Raw genomic sequence first — 17,715 nt, forward strand, 5'->3', positions numbered from 1 at the left:
GGGATTGACATGTATACACTGATGTGTGTAAAATGGATGACTAATAAGAACCTGCTATATAAAAAAATAAAATAAAATTCAAAAATTAAAAAAAATGTAACCATGGTACAAACTACTTCACTGAATTTAACATTGATAAAATAATTTAATCTACCATTTGTAATCCAATTTTTAAAAAATTGACCGAGTCTCTTTTATAGCATTAATCCCCTTCCACAGACTGCCTTTTAAAGAGCAAAGAATGAATCATGAGAGAATTTTGGTAGCATCATGGAGACTTAAAAGTTAGATTCCCCTTTTATTGCATATCTGTCTTTCCCCCAGTCTTTGCATCTCAGAAAATGGCAGCACCGTTAGAACAACCATTAGTTGTTGCATTTAACCTATCATCAAGTGCTATAGCTCCTATCTCCCCCATTCACCTTGAACTCCTTTATTCCTTTCTGTCCATCTACTTCAACCTGCCTATCTGTCAGTTCTCATCTGGATTCCTCCCTACCTAGCTTCTTAACTGATTTCCCTGCTTCCATGTTTTCTCCCTTCCAATTCATTCTCTACATAACAGCTGGAATAATCTTTTAGGAATGAAAATCAGATTGTGTCTCTCTCTTGCTTATATAACCTTCAGTGGCTTTTCATTGTGCCAGAGTGCTAGCTCCTCTTAGGTACAACCTAGATATTATCCCTCTGAGATGGCTTCCTTGATGCCCAGTCTGCTGTTTTCTCCTATAGCATTTCATTGTTTTCCTTCATAGGATTTAGGATTCATAATTATTCGTTTACTTGTGTGTTTTTGTTTTTTTCTTTTTCTCTGTTTTCTACACTAGACTGTAATTGCAAAAACCATAGGGGTCATGTCTGTTGTATCAACTTTTGTATACCTAGCACCTAGCGTATTGCTAGGATCATAGCAGGTCATTAATAAATATTTGAATACACTAGTAAAAGGAAACCTTGGAGGTTATCTAGTTCTACTGCCCACCCAGTATGAGTCTGCACTATCTCTGGCAAGTGATTATCTAGCTTGTTTTTGAATGCTTTCAGAGACGGACAGCTTAGTGTTTTATGTAGTAGCCCATTACCCTGTTGAGTAAATTCTGACAGTTTGAAAAGTTTTCATTATTTTGGGCTGAAAATACGTTTCTGTTATTTCCATCTATTGATCCTAGTTCTGCCTCTTTTTGACACCTTAAGCTACTTGACAGCAATAATAATATATTCTCATGGTCTTGCTAGGCTAAAAACATTTGTAAATACTTTGCTTTTCATCATGTAAGATGGTTCTTCACCCGTACCCCAGGGTAACCCTAAAAGTGGTATATTGAAAGATAAAGATGTTCATAATTGATCCAGTAATTTGTGGTAAAATAGTTTATAGTATATAAATTCAGTGTAATATATTGTAGCCATTAAAATAATAACTATAACTATAGAAATGTCGGAAATATATATAAAATAATGATATTTAAAAAGTAGAATATTGTATCTAGGTATTTATCGTAGCCGACTTTGGTGTGTAGATGTAATTGAGAGGGGAAATAAAGTAATGAGAACAGTTGTGTTAGGGTAGTGGATTATAGGAAGAAGTTTTTAAATAAAAACTAGCAATAGTTTATAGTAATAGTCAAATAAGAAAGAGAAAATGGGGCTTCCCTGGTGGCGCAGTGGTTGAGAGTCCGCCTGCCGATGCGGGGGACGTGGGTTCGTGCCCCGGTCCAGGACGATCCCACGTGCCGCGCAGCGGCTGGGCCCGTGAGCCATGGCCGCTGAGCCTGCGCGTCTGGAGCCTGTGCTCCGCAACGGGAGAGGCCACATCAGTGAGAGGCCCGCGTACCACAAAAAAAAAAAGAGAGAAAATGTACCGCTCGTAATGTCATTCCAACAAGCGTTAAGTGAGACTTCAGTAATCTGCATTAACTCCTGATTTACATGGTGCATTTCTTTTAGTGTAGTCTAAGATTGCCTGTGTGTGGCCTTATCACACTGTTAACCCTTTTGAGCTCATCAACTAAAATTGCTAAAGTTAAACTAAGGCCCCAAATTTATTTCCTTGAGATTTAAAAACATTTAGGCCCGCGTACCACAAAAAAAAAAAAAAAAAAAAAAAGAGAGAAAATGTACCGCTCGTAATGTCATTCCAACAAGCGTTAAGTGAGACTTCAGTAATCTGCATTAACTCCTGATTTACATGGTGCATTTCTTTTAGTGTAGTCTAAGATTGCCTGTGTGTGGCCTTATCACACTGTTAACCCTTTTGAGCTCATCAACTAAAATTGCTAAAGTTAAACTAAGGCCCCAAATTTATTTCCTTGAGATTTAAAAACATTTTAATTTTTCTGCAGTAATGTATGAAATTGGCTTAGAGACCTGAAATAGACTGAATGGCTTGAGGGATTGTTTAGGGTATTCTTTCCTGTCTAAATTATTTCTTGAAGGTACCAAAACCTTAGACTGCTGGTATATTATTTGAATGTTTTCTACCAATACTACAATTCCTACTATCCTGAAATAGGTTACTGTTTTAATATTATCAATTAAAACTAATAATTAAGTGGTAATTATAACTAAAGTTTAGAAGGTTTTTTCTGAGAAAAAGCTTACTTATGTACTATGACTAGCATATTTAAAAGCAAACTTAAAAATAACTCCATACTTTGTTTTTACAGAGAAATGTCTTTAGAATTGAATTATAGTAATTTCCAAACTTAAAGATGTTTATTTAATACTTGGAAAGCTATTTTCTCATAAAACCATTATTTTATGTTTGTCAACCCAAAATAATAAACAGTAACACCATTGGATATTAGTAATTAAATCCAGAAAATAAAATTGATTGAAATTATGCTTTTTAATTGATATGTGAAGAAAATCAAGTTTTATTAGATGAACATTAAGGAGATAGGTGGACATTTAAAAAGAATGAGGGGCTTGAGAGTAGGATTTCTGTGTTACTGTTCTTTCTATCTAGTAATTTGCTATAAGTGGTTGTTGAGTGAATTCTGAAAGAATTTCTAGATAAGAATTTCTAGAAATTTCTAGAATTTCTAGGTTTCTTTTCTGTGTTAGAAAAGCTGGCTCTGTGGTCAACAGACTCTGCATGGAAATTCTCTTAACTTCTCTGGACTCAATTTCCTATATGATCTGTAATTTCCCAATTCCAAAGTTCTGGTTTATTAAATTTAAAGTACACTGTATGACAGAGTGGCATTTTTAAGGATTTAGAGATTGTTAATAGCACTTTTATTTATTATATCTAATTTTACTTTAAAATATTTTTCATGATAAGAAGCCATTTTTAACTGTTTATCTAATTTTCAAGGTTTATCTGTCTTAGGCCAGTTTTGTGATTTATAAGTGGAGTGAAAATAAACAAGAGGTTTTTTTTAAAATTTATTTTTGGTTGCGTTGGGTCTTCGTTGCCGCACGCGGGCTTTCTCTAGTTGTGTCAAGTGGGGGCTACTCTTCGTTGCGGTGCGCAGGCTTCTCACTGCGGTGGCTTCTCTTGTTGCGGGGCATGGGCTGTAGGCGGCGTGGGCTTCAGTACTTGTGGCTCGTGGGCTCTAGAGAACAGGCTCAGTAGTTGTGGTGCACAGGCTTAGTTGCTTCGCGGCATGTGAGATCTTCCCGGACTGGGGCTCAAACCTGTGTCCCTCGCATTGGCAGGTGGATTCTTAACCACTGTGCCACCAGGGAAGTCCCAACAAGAGGATTTTTTGTTTTTTTTCTCTGAAGTAATATCTGGGCAAGAATTTGAAAAGACAGAGAGATGGATAAATACTTGGTTTTTAAGTTTGTGTATAAGACTGTGCTGTCCATTGTGGTAGCCTCTAGCCACGTGTAGCTTTTAAATTTAAATGAGTTAAAAGTAAATAAGAATAAAAATTTATTTCCTTAGCCACTGTAGTCATATTCTAAGGCTCAAGAGCCACTTGTGGTTAGTGGCTACTGTATTGGACAGGGCAGATATAGAACATTTCCGTTATTGTAGAAAATTTTGTGGATAGTGCTAGAATAAGAGATTGTATGGAATGGGATTACTCATGAGAGTGGAGACAGACAAAATGGTGACTTGTGTGCACACATTCCTTTTAAGGCTAAAGAGGCTAAATCTTGAACGTGGGGTAAGGGAGAGGAGGTGTACGAACAGGGCCCCAAAGACATACAATTCTTTACACTGGCCATCAGGTGACAGTGTCTACTCAGGTCTGGGGAAAGGGGAAGAATGAGGGGAGCAGTCCTATGGATGAGTGGCAACCAGTGTGCAAGGTTGTTTTTTATATATGCAAAAGTTTGTCGGTAGGGTTTTTACATTTTTAAAGTTTCTTAGATGTTGCAATAAAATGTTTTATCCTTGTGTATTTTAAAACTTATAATCAGAACATTTTACATGCTGCACGCACATATATACACATAACTGAAACTAAAGTGTCATGAAGTACTTGCACTATGCATGATGCCTTCTGATATTTTCTGTTCTATTCTTATTGCTGCATATGTAGCAAAGGTATTGATTCATTATTAAGTAGGGAAAAACTGCTTTAGGATATTACTACAATAAATCTAGTTTCCAAAATATAATATAAAAATGACTCAGTGAAATGTTGCAAAATTAATTTTAAAAATCCAACTGAACATTATGAAAACTGCTGAAGCTGTAACTGTCTTAGGTTCTACACTGGTTTTCCTTATACGAAACACAAAGGCAAAAATGTTTACATAAAATAATTACATTTTATAGTACTGTTTCAGGTTTGAAAAAGTATTGCAGGCAAGTTTATTACTCTAAGTCCACTGAATGTGACATGCCTCGTTTCTTTGGTCTGACAAGTAAGACCATTACTACACACAAATGGAATCACTTACTTCACATGAAAAGACTGAGTCTGTCACCATTTTACTGTCTTTAATCTACCTTAATCTTTCATCGGCGGCTTGATAATAGAATTCGGATAAAGCCTTTTGAGGTTATCTGCAACTTCTGTCCTCCTTTGCTGGCATTTTCCCTTACAGTGGTCCATTCCAGTATTATTTTGTAATTCACCCCAAATAATATAATTATTTTTCACCTTCAGACAGTTTTGATTTTGATTTCTCAATTACATCAATCAGAATTTCCCCTTGCTGTTTTTCTTCTTCAAACAATCAATGCCTACATGTATTTGTGTACTCTTCCAACATCTCTTTGCCTTCTATTTGTTCTCTAATAAGTTTTAGATTTCCCTGAACTTCACCTGCTTCGTCTTTGCAAAAATGTCTTCCTTCATCTGTCATCTTGTCTCACTAAAAATTTCCCAGTTGTCATTTTATAGCTTCGTTTTTCCTTATTTGTTCCATAACTTCCTTTTAATGATGAAGCTGACAGTATCTCTCCTTTTACTTAGGATTTCTTTCCCAAACTGCTTTTAGAACTTCTGTCTGCATCATCTGAATCAGACAGTTCTACTTCCAGTGTTCTTATGTCATCTTCCTGTTTAGAGAATTGCTTTTCATTTTCCTTTTGATGATTTCTTAGCCACCTCTAATTCCTTTAGGTGGTAAGAAGTATCTATGACTCAGCGTACAAGAGACTTCCGTTCTTTTTTTGCTTGCAGTAGTTGTCTGATTTGCATTCCTTGTTCCATTTTCTTGGCTTTAGCTATGTTTGCATAAAGAGTTATTTTAAGATACAGTTCCTACCCATGTTATAATTCATTGTTAAAAAGTGAATTTTTTTCTTACTGTGATATTCTTGAAAAAAACTGCAATTTGTATATTATTTATTTTCAGTTCTTCAGAAGGCTCTAGTAACTGTTGTCTCCCCCTGTGGCTACATTTTTTTCTCTTATTGGAGTTAAATTGAGCATTGTTTTCAGCTTTCTATTTTCAATCCCTGACCCCTTTCATCATATTCTTCTGTTTCCCTGAAGTGTTGATTTCTTCAAAAAAAATAGATTATTCTTTGGGTTTTTTTCATTGAAATTGACTTTACTGTTACGTTGAATAATTCTTAAACATTTTCTCTTATGTATTCTATAGAACTTTTACATTTAAAGAAGAAGAAACAGATTTTCTGATTTGTGCTCCATGAATAAGTTTTTGAATATTTTTCACTGTTAAATTTGATTGATTCCTTCCCCATCCATTACAAAACTAAGCAAACACATCTGTTACATATGCTTTTCTTGCAGTTCGCCCAGGATGTTGGCCATCTCGTCCAGCACTAGAGAAGGTATTGGGAAAAGAGTGGAGTAGTCCATTCTATTCTAGTCTTTTCATTTACAACAAAACTTACTTGTCATAAACCAATACATTGATGTCATGATCAGCAGTTTGAAAAACACAGTATATTGCATCTTAGCTTAGAGAAAATGAATTGGAGAGAGGCTATATAGGGTAATGGTTAAATTTGAATCCTGGCCCCACCACTTAGTAGCTGTGTGGTCTTGGGAAAACTACCTGACCCCTCTGTGTTTACTTTCTTCCTTTGTAAAATGATTACATTTACTTCATAAAGTAGTTGTGAAGGTTAATAAATATGAAACCCTTAGAACATTGCCTAACACGTAGTAAGAGCTATACGAGTGTTAGCTGCTGTTGTTCCTGCTGTTAATACTACTACCACTACTATCACTACCCATCATATTGAGTGCTACTGACTTGGGTTCAGTAGTCTTGGTTCTTTATTATCTATGTGAACTTGGACAAGTTACTTAACCTCTGAAGAAAACTGAGTTTCTTCATCTCTGAAATGGGAATAAATGTACCTGTCGTGTGTTGTAATGAGGTTAAGATACGGTAATTCTTATAAACTGATCAGCACAGTGCCATACATACACTGTTCTTGATAAAAATTAGCTGTTATCATTAAGGCCCCTCACAGTCATGTTGTTCTATTTTGTTTTCAGTAGGAGCAGTTAGGTTTTTCCACCCTCCTGGTCCCATAGGAAGGAGACTTTCTAGCCAGGTTATTGGAAACTTCCACAGGTGTTCTGTCTCTTGGGATATTGCCCTGAGTCGGTCCCACAACATCATTCACTTGTATGCGCTGATGTCTGTTATGTGCCCGGCTCTGTGCTAGATGATGAGAATTTTAAAAATGAGTCTTTTAATTAAGCTATTGAGTAAATATTACAGACATTTTCATTACACTTATATTTTTGAAATTATTTGTATTGCCCACGTTCTCAATAATCTTGCTGGTTGAGTTTGCTCATAACATCTAATAAGACCTAGTCCCTGCTTTCTACAGTCCAGTTCAGCTGCAAGCACAATTCCCACATCCTGCAGGTTTAGCCAGTCCCGACTAAGGTGGGTGAGTGGAGCCTGCAGTCGTGTCCAGTGTTCCCAGGGCTAGAGCCCTGAGCAATGTGCCTGTCAAGCTACCACCTTCTTCATGACTCAGCTGTAAATCAGAATGTCTGCCTTGTTTTCCTGTCTAGCATTCCAGGTCTCATTATGGGACTGGAAGCCCATCTTCGTCTTATATCCTGTGGTATCTTGCTCTAGCTATTGTTCCACCATTTTCTTATTTTTAATCTTCTGTTTTAGCTCTTTCTCTACATCTTAGAAAAGAGAGCACAAAATTAGAAAAAAACAAAACTACTGCCTTTATTTCCTCTCAAGTTATTGCCTTTTTCTTTCTAGTCTTTGAAAGAATGGGTTACGTTTCCTGACTCGATTTCTTTACCTTTTTTTTAGTCTTGAACTCTGTAGTTTTCTGTGCCTCATCTTGTCTCCTGAAACTCCTCTGGCAAAGGTGACCAAATTTGCAAACTACCAAGGTTGATCATTCTTTTCAGGCTTTAGTTTTTCTTTGCTTATCTGTGGAATTTGACACTACTGCCTATTATCACTTTCAAATTCTCTTCCAGTTCTTTTCTTTCCGTTTGGATTGTGCATTCTCAGCCGCCTTTGTTGCTTTTTCCCCCTTCTGTCCATTCCTTAAATGTTCGTGATCCCCTGGATCTCCTTAGCCTTTCTTTGCTTTTTCTACATCTTCCCCAGATGACCTCACCTGTTTCTGATGGAATATTTGACTGTTGTCTTTGTACTGACAGTTGCCAAATCATCTCCCATTCAGATCTTGCCCTTGCATTTCAGACTCCTTTACATGGCTTGTAAACACCCCCACCTGCACCCTCTGTAGGTACCTCAAAGTTACCTCAAAGTCAGCTTGACATGCTAAGTTCACGATCTCTTTCCCCAGACATAATGTTTGCCCTCAATTAAAGGCACCACCCTCTGTCCAGTCAGGCCTGGAATCATGAACCCTTTCTCCTCTCTACATCAAATTTGTCAATCACTTATCCATTTCCATCTCCTACACCTAATCAGTCAGTCAATTATTCATCCATTTATTCATTAAATATTGTGCTCTCATTTTGTGTCCACTGTTAAGATGAAATTCTCAAGATTCAGTATTGCTAATATCTTTTGTATTTGTATCTTTTCTCTAACCTTTTTGCTACAATCCTTGCCATCATTTTCATGTTAAAACCTCTTAACCTATCTACCTTTCTTCCTCTGGTCCATCCTTCATACTGAAATCAGAGTCAGTTTTCAAAATTCAGGTCGGGTCATTGTTTTCTGGCTTAAAACCCTTTGGTTTCCTGTAGTAAAGTTCAAATTTCTTAGTATAGCATTTAAGGCCTTTTGCAGGCTGTATTTTTTCCATTGAACTTCTCTCGTTTCCTGCAGCATTTCTTTGAACCCTGTTCACTACCCTTGTTTAATTAATAACAGTTTCCTGAATGTGCCATGCTGGTTCTGTGCTTTTGTTTATACTCTTTACTTAGGCTGTATTGCTACTCACATTGTCTTTATTATTATTTACTATTTATCATTTGGACCCAACTCAAGCATTGGCTTCCTCTATGAAGCCATTTGTGAAATCTCCTTCTCCCATTAAGCACTTTCTTTTTTGTGCCCTCATGTACTACCCCATATACTCTCCTACAGCAATTATAGCACTTCATTGCCCTTTTCTTGTCTATATGTCTTTTTCTCCATATTGGAGTGTCTGTTGTATCCACATCCTCTAGCACAGAGCCTGATTTGTAATAAATCTTTCAATAAATGTCTTCAGAAAGGCTTTCAATACATGTTTGATGACTGAATTAATGTATTCTAAGTCATGACCATGATGAAAACATTCTTTCCTTTGCCAGATCATAAGCTTCTCCTGGCAGGCATTATATCCTACCTTGTTTATTTTTTAGGATCTTGTCTCATAGATGCTTAATAAAAAAGTGTTAAGTAATCTGAGGTGGAGGTATGCAGTGAATTAAGTGGGGCTTCCCTGCAGAGGAAGAAGCTGAATTGTGATAGACCTAAGCACAATAAGATTGCTCTTATATTCAGTGGTCCTTATGCCTTACATCATGATCAACTTATAGATGCAAATATTGTATCTAACTTTAATCACTCTGATTTTTACAAAATCAATAAGATTCTCAGTGCCAATACCTCTGGGGACTGATTAAATGCTGTTAACTAGTTTAAGGATTTTTACTACTTAAAAATGTTAAAATATGAGTATCCTAGTTCTATTAAAAGTTGCAGAGTAATTATCTAAAATACTTTGTAATTAAATCACACAAAGAACATATAAAGAGCACAATCAGACTGAGATTGTGTCATGTCCCATTTCTTTTGTAATTTATTTTTTTAAAATAATGTTTTATGCCAAAAGTTGTAGGTTTCTTGGAAAAAACTTGAAGAGTTAGGTGCCATGGGTATGAATAGGGAATGAGATTCCAAATTAGAATAAATTCTTAAGCAAGAAAGCTACCAGGGAGGAGATTGGCTTTTTCATTGGGTTTAATAACCCAATGTGGTTTGTGGAGGGGTGGGAAAAAAATCAGTATCATGAATTTGGGTACCTGTTTTATCTAGGAAAATAGGAGTTTATAAACAGAAGCTTGTACTTGTGTCAGGCTGTGTTATGCTTTATACATATAAATGCTTACATTGGTTTTTAAAAAAATTTATTTAATTTATTTATTTTTGGCTGTATTGGGTTTTTGTTGCTGCACGCCGGTTTTCTCTAGTTGCGGCGAATGGGGGCTACTCTTCATTGTGGTGCATGGGCTTCTCAGTGCGGTGGCTTCTCTTGTTGCAGAGGACGGGCTCTAGGCACGCGGGCTCAGTAGTTGTGGCACGTGGGCTCAGTAGTTGTGGCACGTGGGCCCAGTAGTTGTGGCTCACGGGCTCTAGAGCGCAGGCTCAGTAGTTGTGGTGCATGGGCTTAGTTGCTCTGTGGCATGTGAGATCTTCCCGGACCAGGGCTCGAACCTGTGTCCCCTGCATTGGCAGGTGGATTCTCAACCACTGAGCCATCAGGGAAGCCCTAAATGCTTATATTGTTGATTTGAGGTAAAACTAACAAAATTCTCAGAAAATCACTGTTAAGGATTACGTTTTTCTTGCTTTCAACCTGCATTTATAAAATGCCAATTATGTGTGAGCCTATGTCCTAGGGCCACAGTGAGGAAACAGAAGAGTGAAAGGCATAGTTTGTATTCTCAAAGAACTTGGTTTCCAGTGAAGGGAACATAACCCTGGAGTGGTCTGAGGAACGCTTCTTGTCTTGTTGACAAGACATAGGAGTCCACATTCATTTGAATGCCCTACGCAGTTATTGAGTTTTACCTGAACTAAATAATAAAATTTGGAGAGAGAGCTTTTGTGGTTGGCCAGGGGAGCTTCCAGTTCTTCTTTAGCTGCTAGTATTCTCTTTGTTCCTTAAATTAAAGTTTCAGGAAGTAATATACTTTGAATCTGCATTTAATAACATCATTTAATGTTCCTAAACCACAAATTCATTTTGAGACTAACTTTCACAAGTTGCTTTGATCCCCATCTGCCTGAGTAAAAAATTGTAGCTAGAGGACAAAAAGGTCAGCTTGATTTAAAAAAAAAAAATGGGGTTTTGGGTTGAGCGTGGTGTGCACTCTTTAAAACCATGAAGAATCTGGAATGAAGTTGTATTGTTTTAAACCTTTACTTTTGAAGGTGTTATTTTTACTTATTTAATTGCTATAATCAAGGCTTTGAATCAACTTGACGTAGATGACAGCCAGAAAAAACATGGGAGAAGAGGATATGAGGGAAATGGTTGGGTAACACAAGGTAAAAAAAAAAAAAATTTTTTTTTTTTAAGTTAAATGTAGTTATTTGAATGAGAAAGCAAGTTTCAAGAAGTGACTGGTAGGGGCATGTAGTCATCAGCATTGTTGTTCAGTTAACTGCTCTTGGACTCAGTAGTGAATTTATGCCTATGTAAAATCCCTAAAATGTATGCATTTCATACCTTCTAAAAAGCTATTTGAAAAACTAAAAAAAAAGAATATGAGTGGGTGGTTCCTCAGATGATAAGGTAATTGATATGAAAGGAATTTGAAAAAGAGAAAGCTCTTACTTGTTCCTTTGCAGAAACTTCTTTAATCAATACCTAGGTTCTTTGCAGTCTTCATGCTTCTCTAACTTTAGCTATCCAGTTCCTTCCTTCACTGTTGTCCCTGGCTATCAGTAAACTTCTCAATATTTCATTCCTTTGTCAGGAAGGCAGTCTGCCTGGATCCTGGAATCAGGTAGAGTTGAACCTGAATTCTCTTAAATAATTTATGAACTTGTGACATTGGACAAGTGTTTTAGCCTTTCTGAATCTTGGTTTATCTGTTTAAAGTAGAATGAAATCTACCACCTTATAATAATAGGAAGATTAAACAATTAACAGGGACAAAGTGGTAAGGATGTTACCTGTTATATAAGTGCTCAGTAATATTTGCTCCTTCTTTTCCCTTCTTATCCAATGTGGATTCCTTTTAAAAGCAAAAAAGTTTGAGTTATAATTTTTTAAAAAAAGAATTTATAAGTAGTTTTGAAAATTCTTTCAAATGTGAACTACCATACTTTAAATGTGCTATACTTAAAAAAATTATTCTTACAGAAAGTAACTCAAAATCTCAGATATTTCCAGGCCCTGTACCAGGTATTATTCTTAGTTCAGCATTAAACTAAAGCTCACAGACAATGTTAAAGTATTTCAGAGAAGATTATATCATTAGATGATGTAGTCAACATGTACTTTTTCAGACTTATGACTGCATTTTTTAATTGCTTAACTGACTGCATATCAGGTAAAGTGTAGCAAAGACAGCACAGCTACTAAAATGAAGCAGATTCACAATGTCTGTTTTATTTCACTTCAGAGTTATAAATAAGTATAGGAGAAAGTTTCATGAATATTTAAAGACAGAAGGTAGCTCATCAACAAATGAAGTGACAATATTCATAACATAAGCAAATACGGAAACTTTATAGACTTGAGCTGTCAGATTAGCTTAGTTTTAAGACCACAGTCCAAGATGATTGATATCAATTCTGTTGCAGTTATTTGTGCATTTAGTAATCAGTAAATAATCTTGATAGGAAATAGTACATTCAGGTTCTAATCTTTTTTCTCCCCCTCACGTGATAGCACCCTAAACATTTTGTAGTAACAGTGTGTTTTTCTGGTGGGCTTATCTTGTGCTTCTAAGTTATTAATACTTAAGATGTTCTTGGGGGATAACATATATTACCCTCATTTCAGACAGTCAAGTAGAAGCATAGAGAAGTGAAAGAATAGAGTGTTCCATTTTCAGTCTACTTGTGACTGGCAGGGAAATGTTAAAGCCTTTCTGACTCACAGATGACTCACCAGAGGACAGAATCTTTAATGTGTGTTATTTAATGATTTGCAGAATGACCCTTATATCTAATATCATTACCAGTTTTCTTATGGTCACCCTGAAAGTATTTGTAGGTGTGGAGTACTGTTTTGTGGTAAAGGTCATTATCAGAAAATGAGGATGGCAGTCATCCGGCATGGATATGCTGTCCCTTTTCCTGCTCATGGCAGATATTGCTGTTTGATCAAGATTCTTTACTGCGGAGACTAGGTTTCACCTCAGAGTCCTCAACGTATTGCTCAAGGCCACTACTACCAATCAGTCACAGGCCCACAAAATGAAATTACTTTTCAGTCTTGGCTTACTATTTATTAAATTAATTTGCACTAAGATTATGAGTTTACTTAAAAGTTGAGGATCTATCATATTTGTGATCCTATAGCAGGCACAGTTTATGCTCTCATACTTTCTTATGGGTCAAATAAACATGCACACAATTATAAGACAGACTCAGCTCTATTATTGGTGTGAAGGGAATAGAGAAGGATGCAAAATTAATTTTAACTGGAAAGGTTTGTGAGTGTAATGATTTTGGACTTGGAGGGTAGGATCTTCAAGGTGGTCTTTACAACTTTAGCAAAGGCATAGAAGGTACAAAATGTAGGATGGATTTTGGGGAATGATAGTGTATCTTGGCTAGAATGTATAGTACTGCAGTGATAGGGTAGAAGCAAGTAGAGAAGCTGGATCTCTGTACAGTGGGTTTTGGATTTTATTTTGTTGTTCCTGGGCCACACGTGGTTTTTAATCTATAGAATGACATGATCAGATCTGTGCTTTGAGAGAATAACTGTTTTGACAGTTTGAATAGAAGTGGAGTTGGAATCTTGATAACATAGGAAGCCTTTTTAGTAATGCAGAAAGAGATGAGGGTAAGAACTAGAATTGTGGAATGGATATAGTGAATTTAGAATAAAATTTTAAAGATAAAATTGATAAGTGAAACATTAAATAGAGGTTGAAGTCTGGAGAAATTGAAATGGTAATTGAAAAAATAATGTCTGTTGACTAAAAAAATCCTTTTTTGTGTTTTATCCAAACTTCTATTTTTATGTCTTTTAAGTATATTTTGTGTAATATTAAACTTAATTTAAAATAATTTTTTGGTAAGATTAAACTGTTTAAGAGTCTTGTTTGATACTGAATAATTTTTTTAAATTTTTAAAATGTAGTTAACATGTTTTAAATGGCAAAAATATGGGCATATTTAAAGTATTTAAACAATAACGATTTTAAGTTGAAAAGAAGTCTTCTTTTCACCTAATTCTCACTTCCCTAATGGTAAACACTATTAACAGTTTGTGTGTTTAAATATATAGGCGCACGCACATCTCTGTGTGATATCTTCTGTCTGTTTATTTATCTATCTGGCATGTTACTTTTATAAAAATGGGATCTAGTGTACAATTTCTCAAAGAAGCAAAAACGAACATGTTCATTTACATGTCCCAAAGAGAGTCTTTCTGTAGCACACAATAACAAGAAGCAAAAGCATATGAACTTGAAATTATGCTTAGTAACCAAAGTTTTAATATTCTTACTTAGAAATGATCTAGCAAGCCAGTGATTATCCACTAATTAATTCAGTTTAATATTAGTCTAAGCTTTTGTTACCTTAAAGTTCTTGGAAATTATTTGTAAGCTGACATACTATAAAACATAATTACTGTTGAAATGAAAAGTTTGTCAGAATAGTCATTCAATTTAAACACAGTTTTACATTTTCATAGTCTTAAACATTGTGTGTGAGTAATACTGGCTTATTTGATCAGTAAGCCTATATACGTTTTAGAAAGTTACTCTAATGGAATAAAGATGTATGCTTGTATTATACTTAACATTGATTAAAAAAAGCAGAAGATAAACCTATTTTATTAAACTATTTTTGTTTGCCATTTACCTTAATTATATGAACTTGGTTCTTAAAACCTTTCTGAGTTAATTTCTGTAAGAATAATTTTTAAAAATATAACACATTTAGGGCTTCCCTGGTGGAGCAGTGGTTGGGAGTCCGCCTGTCGATGCAGGGGACGCGGGTTCTTGCCCCGGTCCGGGAGGATCCCACATGCCGTGGAGCGGCTGGGCCTGTGGGCCATGGCTGCTGGGCCTGCGTGTCCAGGGCCTGTGCTCTGCAGCGGGAGGGGCCACAGCAGTGAGAGGCTTGCGTACCGCAAAAAAAATATAAATAAATAACACATTTAAAATATTAGAAGATCAATTTGCTTATTTTCTGGGAATTTTGGTAATATTCAATTTATAAAAATAGTGCATATTTATAAGCCAGTCGGAACAGAGCTGCTTTAAGAGACTTTATAATCTAATTTATTAATACCCTCTGAGGGTAGGAAAGCATTATGTACTCAAAATGAGAGGTAAAGACTTTGCGGGCCTTTCACTGTTGTGGCCTTTCCCATTGTGGAGCACAGGCTCCGGACGCGCAGGCTCAGCGGCCATGGCCCACGGTCCCAGCCGCTCCGAGTCATGTAGAATCTTCGCGGACTGGGGCACGAACCCGCGTCCCCTGCATAGGCAGGCGGATTCTCAACCACTGCGCCACCAGGGAAGCCCAAAGACTCTTTTGAATTAATAGGCACATAGCCATACAGACACTGAGAGAGCTTATCTTTTTCCAGTTTTCCAATTTTAGCCATGGCTACAGAGTTAACAAACACAAACCCTGACCTTTCCAGATACCGAAGAGCTATTCTCCTTCCTGGTTGGCATGAAATTCTTAATTGATTTGAGCTCAAGATAGGTAAACAAAAGAGATAAGTGAACAGGTGACTAATGAATCAGATTCTTCTTTTTCTCTCACCCAACACAGATCTGTATAAACCATTAATTTGTTTACAGAGATCACTGAATGACAGTCCATAAAATCAAATTCTCAATCATTGTTATCACCAACAGAGAATAACTTATTGACCATAAACAAACTAAAAACAAAAACAAAATTAGAAGAGAGGAAAGTTAAAATAGAAAGCACAGTTAACAAAGTTCTGTTGCTGTTCTTAGCTCACTTCTGGGAGATAAATGTCTGGACTTGAGCTGCCTGTGAGGTGTACTGTTCTGGCAAAGAAGTTACCTAGCTCTGTCAGGTGAATCCACTGGGTATCTTGGTGGAATTTCCAAAACTACTAAGGATAAATTTTAGAAGAGAATTAAATCATGACTCCTATTCAGATATCAAATGAACATGTTAAAGGTTTTATTTATCTCATCATTAATGAGGGAGTCAGAGATATGTTATAGCTGGTTCAAGGGAGAATTCAAAGGACACGTACATTTATAGATCAGGAATATTGAAGTGAATTTGCAAAGCTGGCTTCTTCCATCATGGTGGAGAGAAGTCAACTGAAATGGGCAGAATTTATTTCCATGTCTGTAGACAAGAATTGTGTGCTTTACCATTAGTTTTCTATATGTTAACCTCTATCTTTAGAGTTGTAAAATAGTCCAATGACAATTCCTGTAGGGTTAAATTATCCCTAGAAGCTGCAACATTTCATCAGAAGGATGTTTTTTGCTTATTCAAAAGTCTTAAAATTTTCTTTACAAAATGATTTTTTTCAATCTGCATTCCCAGAGAATTATTTCTTTATCCTTGATGTTTTATTAATTTAATTTAGATATGTATTTGGATCTATGGTTTATTGTATTTTTCCTTTCCTTCTGTAAATTTTCTTCACCTTTATTTTAGGGCTATTTTCTATCATGTCTACCTGCTTTTTCTCTTCTATTTGTTTAGTTATTCTACTTGAGGGATACTAATTATCTTTCTGTTTAGTCTCTGTCCTACTTATTCTATCTGATTGCCTTGGTGTCTCTGTCTTTTTTTCTCCTCAGTACTTAGGTTATCTTATGATTTTTCTTCTTGCCATTAGTTTGATTTGCAGTGTTTCGTTCTTTTTCTTGCTTTTTTTTCAAATTCATTGTTCTTAATTGATTTTCTTAGCTCCATAGCTTTTCTTTTCAATTTACCTGTTTTGTCTTTTTATCTTTGAGCTTTTGATTTACTAAATGTATGTGCTTATTAGGTTGTTTTCTGTTACAAAGAACTCACTGGGGATTTCCTTATTTTCCTGTGTTATGTTTTCTTTTAGACTAGGTTCTTCTTTTCTTTCCTCTTCCTTCCACCCTCTTGTTTATACAGTTGCACGGCCTTTTCTTTATATCTTGCTAGGTAAAGACTTGGATAGCGAAGTCAAGACTTTGTATCTGCCCTGATATAACATGGGTGAGTTCTCCTTGATGCCATCCTCATCTTAGCTGTGACTTTGTCTTCTCCTTTTACTGTACCCCCTCAATACATCTTTTGAGCAGTGTGTTTTATTCTCTGTCTGCTTCTCTGTAGTTGAAGGATATAAGGTGGTGGTTGGGGGAGAGTTCTTCTGGGGCTCCAGGCTCTCCTGTCTCCTTAGATTTTGTTAAGTGTCCTGTACTGGCCTTATTCCATCCTGCCCAGGGTGTAGTACAGTTCTAGGGGCTTCAGACCCTTTCCTTAACTCGGAAGAATGCCTTGGAAGTCAACAGGTTCTGGTGGCCACTCTGCCTGTCTCAGCTAAGGTTTTAAAGCTTCTGTGCTGAAGATGTTCTCCTGGACTTTTCTAGGGCATGCCAAATCAGGTCTTTCTATCCAAACGGGAGGATATTTATTAAAATATTAAAATATTTGTATATTAAAATTTTCAAGTTTTATTAACTCACCAATTTTTTTCATTATTGCTTCTAGGCAGTATAATCAGGCTAGGAGCCAGATCACACTGTGCAGAATCTTTTTCTAGCCACTACTTTTTTTTTTTTTTTTTTTTTGCGGTACGCGGGCCTCTCACTGGGGGCACGAACCCGCGTCCCCTGCATCGGCAGGCGGACTCTCAACCACTGCGCCACCAGGGAAGCCCTAGCCACTACTTTTTAAAGTTTAGAGATTTTTAGTTTAAGCATTTTCTTGTTTGACTGTAGCTGGTGGACTTTTGGCTGAAAAATGACACACACACACGTA

The 17,715-nt window shown here is 36.3% G+C and overlaps 1 protein-coding gene across 9 annotated transcripts in view; it reads left to right on the top strand.

Moving 5' to 3' along the window:
* Positions 1 to 17,715, top strand: part of CCSER2 (coiled-coil serine rich protein 2) — a 155,201-nt gene that overhangs the window by 18,271 nt on the left and 119,215 nt on the right. The window contains exon 2 of one of the 9 annotated variants that reach the window (XM_007104041.4): positions 6,168 to 6,208. The exons of 7 other annotated variants lie outside the window; for them this stretch is intronic. The gene's annotated coding sequence lies outside the window, so the exon portion shown is untranslated. Of the gene's footprint in view, positions 1 to 6,167; positions 6,209 to 16,896; positions 16,951 to 17,715 lie in introns of all 9 variants that reach the window. One more of the 9 variants, XM_007104040.4, reaches the window with a different exon arrangement.

This window comes from Physeter macrocephalus, chromosome 20 (genome assembly GCF_002837175.3).
Source record: "Physeter macrocephalus isolate SW-GA chromosome 20, ASM283717v5, whole genome shotgun sequence".
In the NCBI taxonomy this organism is placed as follows: Eukaryota; Metazoa; Chordata; class Mammalia; order Artiodactyla; family Physeteridae; genus Physeter; species Physeter macrocephalus.